At 31.8% G+C, this 10,376-nt stretch overlaps 1 long non-coding RNA gene across 1 annotated transcript; it reads right to left on the bottom strand.

The window, feature by feature from the left end:
• Positions 1–247: 247 nt before the first annotated feature.
• LOC124363148 lies at positions 248–6,707 on the bottom strand. The gene is made up of 2 exons (XR_006922522.1): positions 4,530–6,707; positions 248–1,584 (listed from the first exon to the last, which is right to left on the bottom strand). It is a non-coding gene; the product is annotated as an uncharacterized LOC124363148 (long non-coding RNA).
• Positions 6,708–10,376: the final 3,669 nt, after the last annotated feature.

The raw sequence follows: 10,376 nt of genomic DNA, 5'->3' as shown, positions 1-10,376 counted from the left end.
ACACACGCACACAAGAAATACACACGTGTGCGCGCGCACACACTATATATATATATACATATTATATATTTATTTATTTATTTACTAACTATCCTACATGTTTGGCTGTAATGTAAGACAAAACAAGATAAACTATACAATATTGAAACAGGGCCTTGCTTTGCTCAGTCAATAGTACAAATACACTGTAAGCATAAAGTGGTATAGCATAGGAGGGCCATATGTGATAAAACAGTTAAGTGAAACATTCTCTTCAACAAAAAATGTTTAATATAAAATCTTACACGGTTAAATACTCTGTATTTACATAACATATTGCATAAAAACACTGCTCAGCTCAAAATTCATATTTAATTATAGTTTGTATAAAGTATCTTGTAAAAGTAAAAACATTGTGTTTTACATTTAATTAGGTTTAAATAAAGTAATATTTTGTAATTGAAAAGGTCTTGTGGATTTAACTTAACTTCCAATACGTTATATCCAAAATATGTATTCCATTAAAGAATACTAGTGTAGAGTCATGCTACTCATATTTTGTCAAGCAATACTAAAGTGAATTTAAATTCATTTCTACTTCAGTCTTCATATCACAGCCTTCTTTTTAAATCACCATTATTAATAATAATCAACACAAGCTTAGAATAAGTATTAGTTTTTATCACAGAAGTCTTAAGTGAAGTATATAATGTGATTATTATTCATGACCTAAACTAATGATACATACACAAAATACATTTACAAAAACCAATAATTTTTGGTTTTGTATAAAATTAATTTTATTCGAATTTACCATCAACTTAAAGACACAAGATATTTATTGGTCATTTTAACGTATAAATAAATGCATTGACAAATTTATGTACTACATAGTTGTATATTGTCCAATAATAATGCTCTCTATACACAAGCTGAGACTGGGCATAAGTATTACAAGTAATATAGTGATCAAACTAGAATAATAAATGAATTAATAATGTTAAAAGTCTAATGTTATTTTCAGTCTTCTTATTATTTAACAAGGAACATTATTTTTGGTTTTGTATAAAGTTAATTTTATTCGGATTTACCATCAACTTAAAGACACAAGATATTTATTGGTCATTTTAACGTATAAATAAATGCATTGACAAATTTATGTACTACATAGTTGTATATTGTCCAATAATAATGCTCTCTATACACAAGCTGAGACTGGGCATAAGTATTACAAGTAATATAGTGATCAAACTAGAATAATAAATGAATTAATAATGTTAAAAGTCTAATGTTATTTTCAGTCTTCTTATTATTTAAAAAAGGAACAGTTGACTGCAAACAGATCTGAGACAGTACTTAAAAGTGTTATTCACTTTTCAATTTAATATATTAATATCTAAACCATGCATTAAAAAAGTTGAGTCTTTAGCATAAGAATCAGTTTCAATGCTACAAGGCAAGTCGTTTACTGAAATTAAAAACAAATAAGGGCCAAAGTCAGAGCCTTCAGGTACCCCACATATCACAAGGTGACCCAAGCAAAGCCCATGTCTTCAAAAATGTTGGCAACTAAGGCACCAATGGCGTCAGTGATACTGCAACTTCCTAAAACAAAACTGAGAGTTGATAACGAAACCGCAAGCTTCAAAATAATTACTTACCTGATCAAACATGATGTTCTTTATGACTTTTGACAGTGTTGGGATCAAGGAGACTGGTCTATGACTACCCGAATTTCTCATGTCTCCATTCTTGTGTGTAGGAGTGATTTTGGACATTTTAATATCATTGGGAAAAATGCCTAGACTCAAACATGTGTTTATGATAAAGACGAGTGGTGCTACAATAATACCTTCAACATTCGTAATAAACCAGTTTGAGTTATCATAATAATCAACAGATTTTGAATTTTCAGGTTAGAAATATCCCTACTAACATCTAAGGCTTGCTGCAACAAATTGGAACTGTTTAACAGAAGTATATGCACTCATTAAATATTGATCATTCAAAATGTTAGGTTTATTGATACTAGATTTAAATTATACTACAGAGTCAATGAAAAGTCATTTAGGCTATCAACACCAATATGAATTTCACTGCTTCGAGATCGCCTCAGCCAATACTGACCAGGCTAGTTTGTACGTATTACCTGAATTTTCTATTAAACTAGTACTATAAGCTAGTTTGACTTCTTTAATGCGTCCTTTGTAGGCACATTTAATATTTACATAAGTTTTATCAGCATCATCAATGGTACATTTCAACTTTTCAATTCCATTTAAAAGATTGCAATTAAAAGTGCGCTCTATCACTAGTGAATGTTGATACAAGGGTTTTGAATCTGCCATATTGCAAGCTCATTTTTGAACTATTACAAATATTTTGTTTACATAATTTAATTTACGTCATCATATATAAAATATGAAATTATAGACATTATAAATATGTTATAAAATTATATACATCTTTAATAACAATGTACAGGGTGGTTATAAATTATTGTACACATTTTAAGGTTGAATAAATAAATAACCAATCAACTTAAAAACATGGAAATTGTTTTATTAAATAGCAAATTTAAAACAGTTTTATTACCAATGAAGGACAAAAAGATTGCTGTTACTCATACTTTTACAAGGAAACTAAACTAATTCCACGTGCTCTCCGAGGTTTGCACGCAGTTTGTAGTCTAAATTCAACCTCACACCATGTGTTTCTGAGCATTGCTGGAGTTATGCTTCCAATAACCTCTCGAACTCTATTCTTGAGTTCCTCAATATCTTGAACTTTTTTGGTGAAGACTCTGTCCTTGACATAGCCCCACAAAAAAAAGTCTAAGGGTGTAATGTCTGGGGAACGTGGAGGCCAAGGAATTACATCCCGTCCAATCCAACGACCAGGAAACGTGTCATTTAGGTAGTCACGTACTATCTTACCCCAGTGTGGAGGGACACCATCTTGCTGCCAGTAAACATTTGGTTGTCTATGCTCAATTTGCGGTATTGCAAAAAGTTCAAGCATGTCGAGGTATACCTCTTTAGTGACTGTCGGTTCTGCGAAGAAAAAGGGTCCTATTACTTCATCTATAGCCAATACACACCAAACGTTTATTTTAGAGCTGTCTCTTTCTTGTTCTCGAACATTATGAGAATTTTCCGTACCCTAAATCCTACAATTGTGTCTATTCACCTTACCAGAAACATGAAAGGTTGCTTCATCAGAAAAAAATACTTTTTTCAAGAAATTGCTTTCTCCAATGTTTATTGTTTGTTCTTCGAGGTCAAGTAATCTAACAGCAAAATCGTAGCGTCGAGGTTTATCGTTAGGTTTTAGTTCATGTAATAACTGAATTTTGTATGGATGGAGCTTAAGGTGTTTGTGCAAAATTTTTAAGACTGTTGATCGAGGTAATCCTAATTCCAAACTTGCACGCCGAGTAGACTTACCAGGGCTCCTCGTAAACAATTCTCTTACTTGATCAACAATAGCTTCAGAAACTGGAGGTCTACCAGCACCTTTTCTATTTTGGACAATTCCCGTTTGTTCAAACTGCCTATACCAGCGTTTTATAGAATTGTTACTCGGAGGATTGCGGCCATACTCTAAACGAAACCTTCTTTGAACAGTTATTACAGATCTGCTTTCATGAAACCAAAGAACACACCTTGCTTTTTCTTGCACACTAGCCATTTTGATACTGAGGTTAGTTTAGTGTTTGTTTAGTCAACTGTAATTAACAGCTGGTGTGAAAAGATCCATTGTTGACCAGTGACTATGTCACAACACAAGTCATTAAGAAGAATCATACCTTACCGTACACCCACAGTTTAAGTGACATTTTTACTTTCTTTTTATAACCACTTTTTATAATTTATTGTAATGTGTACAATTATTAATTTTCAGTCAGTATATAAAACTGTTTTAAATTTAAAATTAGTTTAGTTTCCTTGTAAAAGTATGAGTAACAGTAATCTTTTTGTCCTTCATTGGTAATAAAACTGTTTTAAATTTGCTATTTAATAAAACAATTCCCATGTTTTTAAGTTGATTGGTTATTTATTTATTCAATCTTAAAATGTGTACAATAATTTATAACCACCCTGTATAATAAATATTGTGTTAAAACTCTTTAGTTGTGTAAATTTATCAATTTGTTAAAATTTTACTTCAAGTAAGAGTTTATTTCCGTTCTTTCAAGATACAAAATTGTGTTAACAAACCAAAAATACACCAATGAAAACTAAAATTACTTAGAGAATGGAATATTATTATTATAACCTTATATGCCTAGTGTGTTCATATAAATGTATTTAAACAAGTAGTAAATTGTATTACAATTAACTACATCTAAAATAACTTAAACATTCATGAACATAGTAATTAATATTGTTTATATAGGATTTACAAAAAGGTATTTGTTCTTTGGAATATTTTAGTTACACTAAAGTCATTCTAAACGGTTTACTAGTTAAATACACAATATTTAAAATATTACCAGTATGTAAATACTGAGTCTACTTATCAGAAACGAGTATTCGGTAAATTAGTACCTAAACAAGTATTTGTACTCAGTAACACTGAGTATCGATATCAAAAGTAGCAGCGGTTACAAGTCCTTACTGATCTAGGCCATCTGTCAGCTAGATGTGGCCCGGGTGCACGTGTTTGTTGGTACAAGCCTTAAGCCGTCGACTGCAGGTTCTTTTGGCAAATTTCGGAAGTGCTTGGTAGTTCTGATCCTGCCCACAGCTTCAATGACTTCCCTCCCTGCAACGGCATCTACGGATATTGGCAGCAACACTCCTTGTGGATTTCTAAAACATCATACTGTGATTTCTGATTTGTTGTACATTGAGTCTTAAGATTAGCAAGCTTGTCAATATACTAGGGCTTATTTTTAATAGTTTTACACAGTTTTGACTTTTCTAACAGGAAAGTAATTTTGAAAGATTCAATAGAACTCGGTCTTTGTCACATCTGTCTCTTTCGGCTCTCTGCTCTCAACAACTAGGTGAAAACAATTGTTGAATGAGCAATGGAATGGGTCAGCATAGGAAAAGCAGTTTTCGTTGTTGGCATTAGAAAAAAACATTATCTAAACATGCATAAGCACGGGTTGGCTCTGTTATGCCAATACAAATTGTATTGTTTCAACAATTTTATAAAATTATCACTGGTTTTAGTCTTGTGTAATATCAAATTTTAAATTAATGTAACTAACACCAAACATAAGATTAAGGGAAACCATTGAGGTTGGTTAAAGTAGATTAGATATGGGTCCAAGAGTGTGTATGTTTTATATTAGATGTAAACTTCCATCCATATCGAAACATATCGATTACTTCGCCATTGACAAATCACTTAATTGTTTTCTCTTTTCCTTTAATCATTTTCATCTCTGTAACGTTTTTTCCATTAACTTAGTTTAATCACTTCTTGTGCATCTTTATCGATATAAACTTAATTGAAAACCATTGTTTACTTCTTCCAAACAAGCAATTTTCATTTGCTGTTTAGTATACTATGGATTTGAGCAATTCATGAGCAGTTCTATAAACTATTGATTTGGCCTTGCAAAAAGCCCTCACAAGTAACTCCATATTTTCATGTTTTAAGCAAGCACAGGTTTCCTTGTCCTTTTACTTCGGCTTCTAAACCCAAAATGGGCGACATCTGGTGAACGTAGTGTAAAACACATTCATTTTAGTTTGTTCTTTAAACTGTAAATGAAGATTTGCTAACGTGTCAAGTAACACTCGTTGCATTCTTACTTGTAATCTTTTTGTCTGGCAACATTTTGGACACTTGATCATTCAAATTAAATTTAAAAAACGCCAGAGCTTCCTTGACTTTTATGATTAAACTATATCTTTCCTTCCAACATTATTTTGTTCTCCTGATACAAACAATATGGTTGATCTCTTTCTGCACTCTGTGTTTCCTTAATACTTTCGAACCGATAACGCTAGCCATTATTTGGCTCTTTAATTTTTGGTATCGTACTTTTCACTGACGATTTCTACTGCTTTTCAACGACATATTGATTGCGGAAAAAAGTTTTTTTTACACAGAGATACCTTTTCATGGTGAACCTTTTTGTTATATGAAGGTGATGTTAAATTTGTGGTTTTCAATCGCTCTCTCTGAAAGCGTTTTTTACACTTTTCTAGTTTGGCTTTTAGTTTTTTGTTTCCCTTTATTTGTTGTTTTAGTTCTCTGTATGATTTTGCTCTGTCTTTCCAAACTATTTTCTTCCAACTTGTTTTTGACAAGAATCTCTCTCAGTAAGTACTAAACTGCCTTTAGTGTCACTGTTGGGTGGAGTGTTTATTAACATCTCTTCATCTTTTTTCTTCTATCCAAGGGCAACCTTTCATTTTCTCCAAAGTGTCCTGCTCTCTGTCTCTCTTCTGTTTTTCTATCATTTCACCAACCAACTTAAATTTCTTTTCTTTTTTTAATCAGTCATACCCAGAGACTGCAATCTTTTTTATATGACTCTAAGTTTTGTAGATCTCTGAAAAGTTAATACGTGAACTTTGATTTAACTACCATTTGAAATAGAGTCAAATGAAGTTTGAAAAAAGATCTTGAACAGGATATTTTGTTATATACTAATATACCTACTTTTTACCTGCCTTCTCTTTTTTTACTGTAATATTAGTTAGAATAAAGAAATAACAGTATAATAACAATATTGATTTTTAATTTTCTAGATTTAAGTTCTGAGAAAAGCCTACCTTGAGTACAAGTAGTAGTTCCCATTCTTTTCTAGTAGATTCTCCATCAAAGTGTTAAGGCTATCCCATTCATGTTTTATGTTCAAAAGATTTCTTGTCAATCAATTGCACTGTGCAATTATTAAACCAATACTCATTGTAGGTTTAGTCATGATTGCAACGTACTCTGTGATTTTGAAACCCGTTGTGAACATCTATAAAGTAAAAATATGGATTTGATACTGGTGAAAGCCTTAATGTTGTCAAGAATTATCGAAAAAATGGAATTGTTTCTGATGAATTACTTTTAAAAAATCTCATGATATCGCGGAGAAAATGGGTGTTAAGTACAAAATTCTTCGTCAATTATTCTAAAGCTATTTTAATTAATTACTCGTTAATTACTTAGGTTAATTAATTACATATGAGTAATTCACAATCTGAGACTGCGACTTAATATAACTGGCGACGGTCATTATGGAACTTTATTATTGCGTATTAGATTTTAACACGAAAATACACTTGCTTTCGCCTTATACAAGCTTAATCAACTTAATCCAATCTTAATACATACTACAAATTACTTCAAAAGTTAGGCAAAACACAAATACATGCTGTCTTTCTTGGAGTTATATGAGTTGGGTAAACCAACCCAAAAATGTTTACTTTTGGGATTATCTACGGTCTTATAAAGAAAGAAATAGAGTATCTGTTTGATGGTAAAATGGAAGACCTCTAGCTGTAAATTTTGTTTAATATTAATAAACCACTTTTAGCCCAAAACAGATTTCTCTGTTATTTTCTAAAGCGGGCTGCACCAACCACATCAGCTAAAGAGTACAAATGGACCAACTATAGTATTATGTAATACAAGTTTGGAATATTGTAAAATAAAACTTGTCTTCGACTTGGTAGGGGGCTATGCCCTCAGACCCCTAAGTAGAATTTTGACAAAGAAATTAGCAATAGGTTGAATTTGGAAATGAAATACTCCGTAATTTGTTCAAAGTTTTGAATTTGAGAGCGTTTTGTGTCTTCACAATTAAAGATAGGATAAAAAGTGACTAGACCATTTATGTAGTAAGTGTAATTCTCTTAAACGATACTCCCGTTGGATTTGAGCTAAGTCCTCTGGTTTGCTTTGTACAGAGCTGTAGAGAAGACTTGGGTCAGCTCTTCTAAATATGTTTTAAAGTGATTTGCATGAATAATTTGGCAGCGTTTAGGCATTTCTAGTAATTACAAGTACAAGCAAGAATTGTGCTATTTTAAGTTTCTAGCATAGCAGGAAGTGTGTTATACTCTGTGTATTGAGTGCCACAGAGGTTTAGTACAAGCTGTTTCAATACCTGTAGAGTCTTCATCTAAGACAGCAAAGTCTGTCAGGACAACTTGATGGAGGGATTTTAATTTACGCAGGAGATTATCTGGCCACACCAGGAATTTCCCGGGAGGGGATTATTATAACGGGGGTTAAAAACTCGTGGTTCTTTTTTGAAGAGAGTTGTGTCTGTGTTAAGATAATAAATGTATTATATTTTTGTATTTTATTGTATTAAATTTCTAAAATTTATAATTTTTTGAGTGTTTAACAAATACAAATTTTTGATTTTCAGCCTTTTCCGAGGAGTTTAAAGGCAAAAGCTACATGCGTGCCAAATTATAACTTTCTCAGGACCATAAACAAATACATTTAATAACAAAACACAATACATATATGTATCCTGGTTTTGGCCTTTATATCCGTGGTCCATATTTCGGATTAGGAATGCCTGAAGGACCCCTGGCGGGAAGACTCCACAAATCCTGAATATCCATCTATAGAATCCCATAGTAATCCCGCTATTTATTTACAAACACAAACAGTATAGGTACACAAAACATATATGTCCAATACATTAAACCATAAACTTATAATAATAACTAATTCTTCCCATTTAAATTACCACAGAGGTTTAACTACACAGTGAACCACGAGGCTGCATGGGATTATACCCGAGCCTTTATTATAAACAGAATAAAAAAAAAAGAAAAAAAAAATTTTAGTATTAAAGAACTAAATGTAGCCATAGATTTTAAGAGGAAAGATACAACACCTGGTTTAGATGGAGTATCTTACAGCATGTTAAGACATTTACCACTCGTTGCTCGATTATATATCCTAAATATATTCAATAATATATGGAATGGAAATATAGAATTACCAAGTAAGTGGAAACAAAGCAGAATTATAGCCATCTTGAAACCAGAAAAAAATAAACATTTGGAGACTTCATATAGGCCTATATCGTTAATACCCTGCATACTAAAATTATTTAATAGAATTATTAAAAGTAGACTGGAATGGTTTGTTGAAAACTCTAACATTCTACCAAATACCCAATATGGATTTAGGAAAAGAATAGGATGTAATGATTATTTAATTAATTTTGTTTCAGAAATTCAAACTGCACTGACTTACAATGAAACTACTATTGCTGCCTCTTTAGATTTATCAAATGCTTATGATACAGTAGACATACCAGAATTAATAGAAAAGCTGAAGTGTTATAATATTCCATTGAAGTTTATTTCCCATATTAATTCATGGCTAATCAATAGACAATTAATTTTAATTAGCTCTAAGTCAACTATAACTAGGGTCACGAGTAAGGGATTACCGCAAGGTAGTGTTCTAAGTCCCTTGTTGTTCGCACTGTATATAGCACACATTAATGATTATATTCCTAATTATGTAAAATCACTTCAATTTGCAGATGACATTGTGTTATACTCCTCTGGAAAACTTATCGAGACAGTCTACACAAACATGCAACACACTCTCAGCACAGTACAATCAAACTTCAGTCAACTCCATCTGGAATTCAATGCAACCAAAAGTAAGGTAATAATATTCACACGGAAAAAAAACATTAACACCGATAAACAAATTACAATTAATAATCAAATAATACCTCTAGTAAGTTCTATTAAACTATTAGGTATGATTATAGACAATAAGTTAGATTTCAAAATTCATATTAATAAATTGCTTGTAAAATGCCAAAAAGACGTTGATATAATAAAGTCTGTAGTTTGTGGCACTAACGGTGCAACACCTGAGTTTGCTTTAATTATATATAAAAGCTTGATAAGAGCAAAATTAGATTATGGGGCATTTCTTTATGGACATGCATGTAGAAAAGAATTAAAAAAACTAGATTCAATCCAAAACCAAGCCATAAGAATATCATTAGGTGCTTTTAAAACAACACCAATTATTGCTCTACAAGCAGAAGCCGGTATTCAATCCTTAAGCAACAGAAGAAAGTTTCTATGTGATAAATTTATTTATAAAATCATAACTCATGAAAATCATCCAGCATACAGAAGTTTAATGTTTCTTAACCCTAGAACTGTTAATCGACATAATTATGTCGGTTAATGCCGCTTTTGTGGTGTTAACCGTCAAAATTTTTGTCGATCAAACATTCCCTCGTATAATTACTTTTTATAATATACTCCGGTAACGTATCGATATAATTCATGCACCATTGGATTCGGGAAAGAAAAATGCTAAGGAACAGATGAGTTTTTATTCCTCTTTGTATTATTGTTTATGACGTAGCAAGCTTGTTATTTTGAACGTAAAAGAAAACGCGACGCCGTTTGTTGTGACCGCCATATTTGCCGCTGCCG

The sequence above is a fragment of the Homalodisca vitripennis genome, chromosome 5 (assembly GCF_021130785.1).
Source record: "Homalodisca vitripennis isolate AUS2020 chromosome 5, UT_GWSS_2.1, whole genome shotgun sequence".
Classification (NCBI taxonomy): domain Eukaryota; kingdom Metazoa; phylum Arthropoda; class Insecta; order Hemiptera; family Cicadellidae; genus Homalodisca; species Homalodisca vitripennis.
This window is presented reverse-complemented; position numbering and strand designations above follow the sequence as displayed.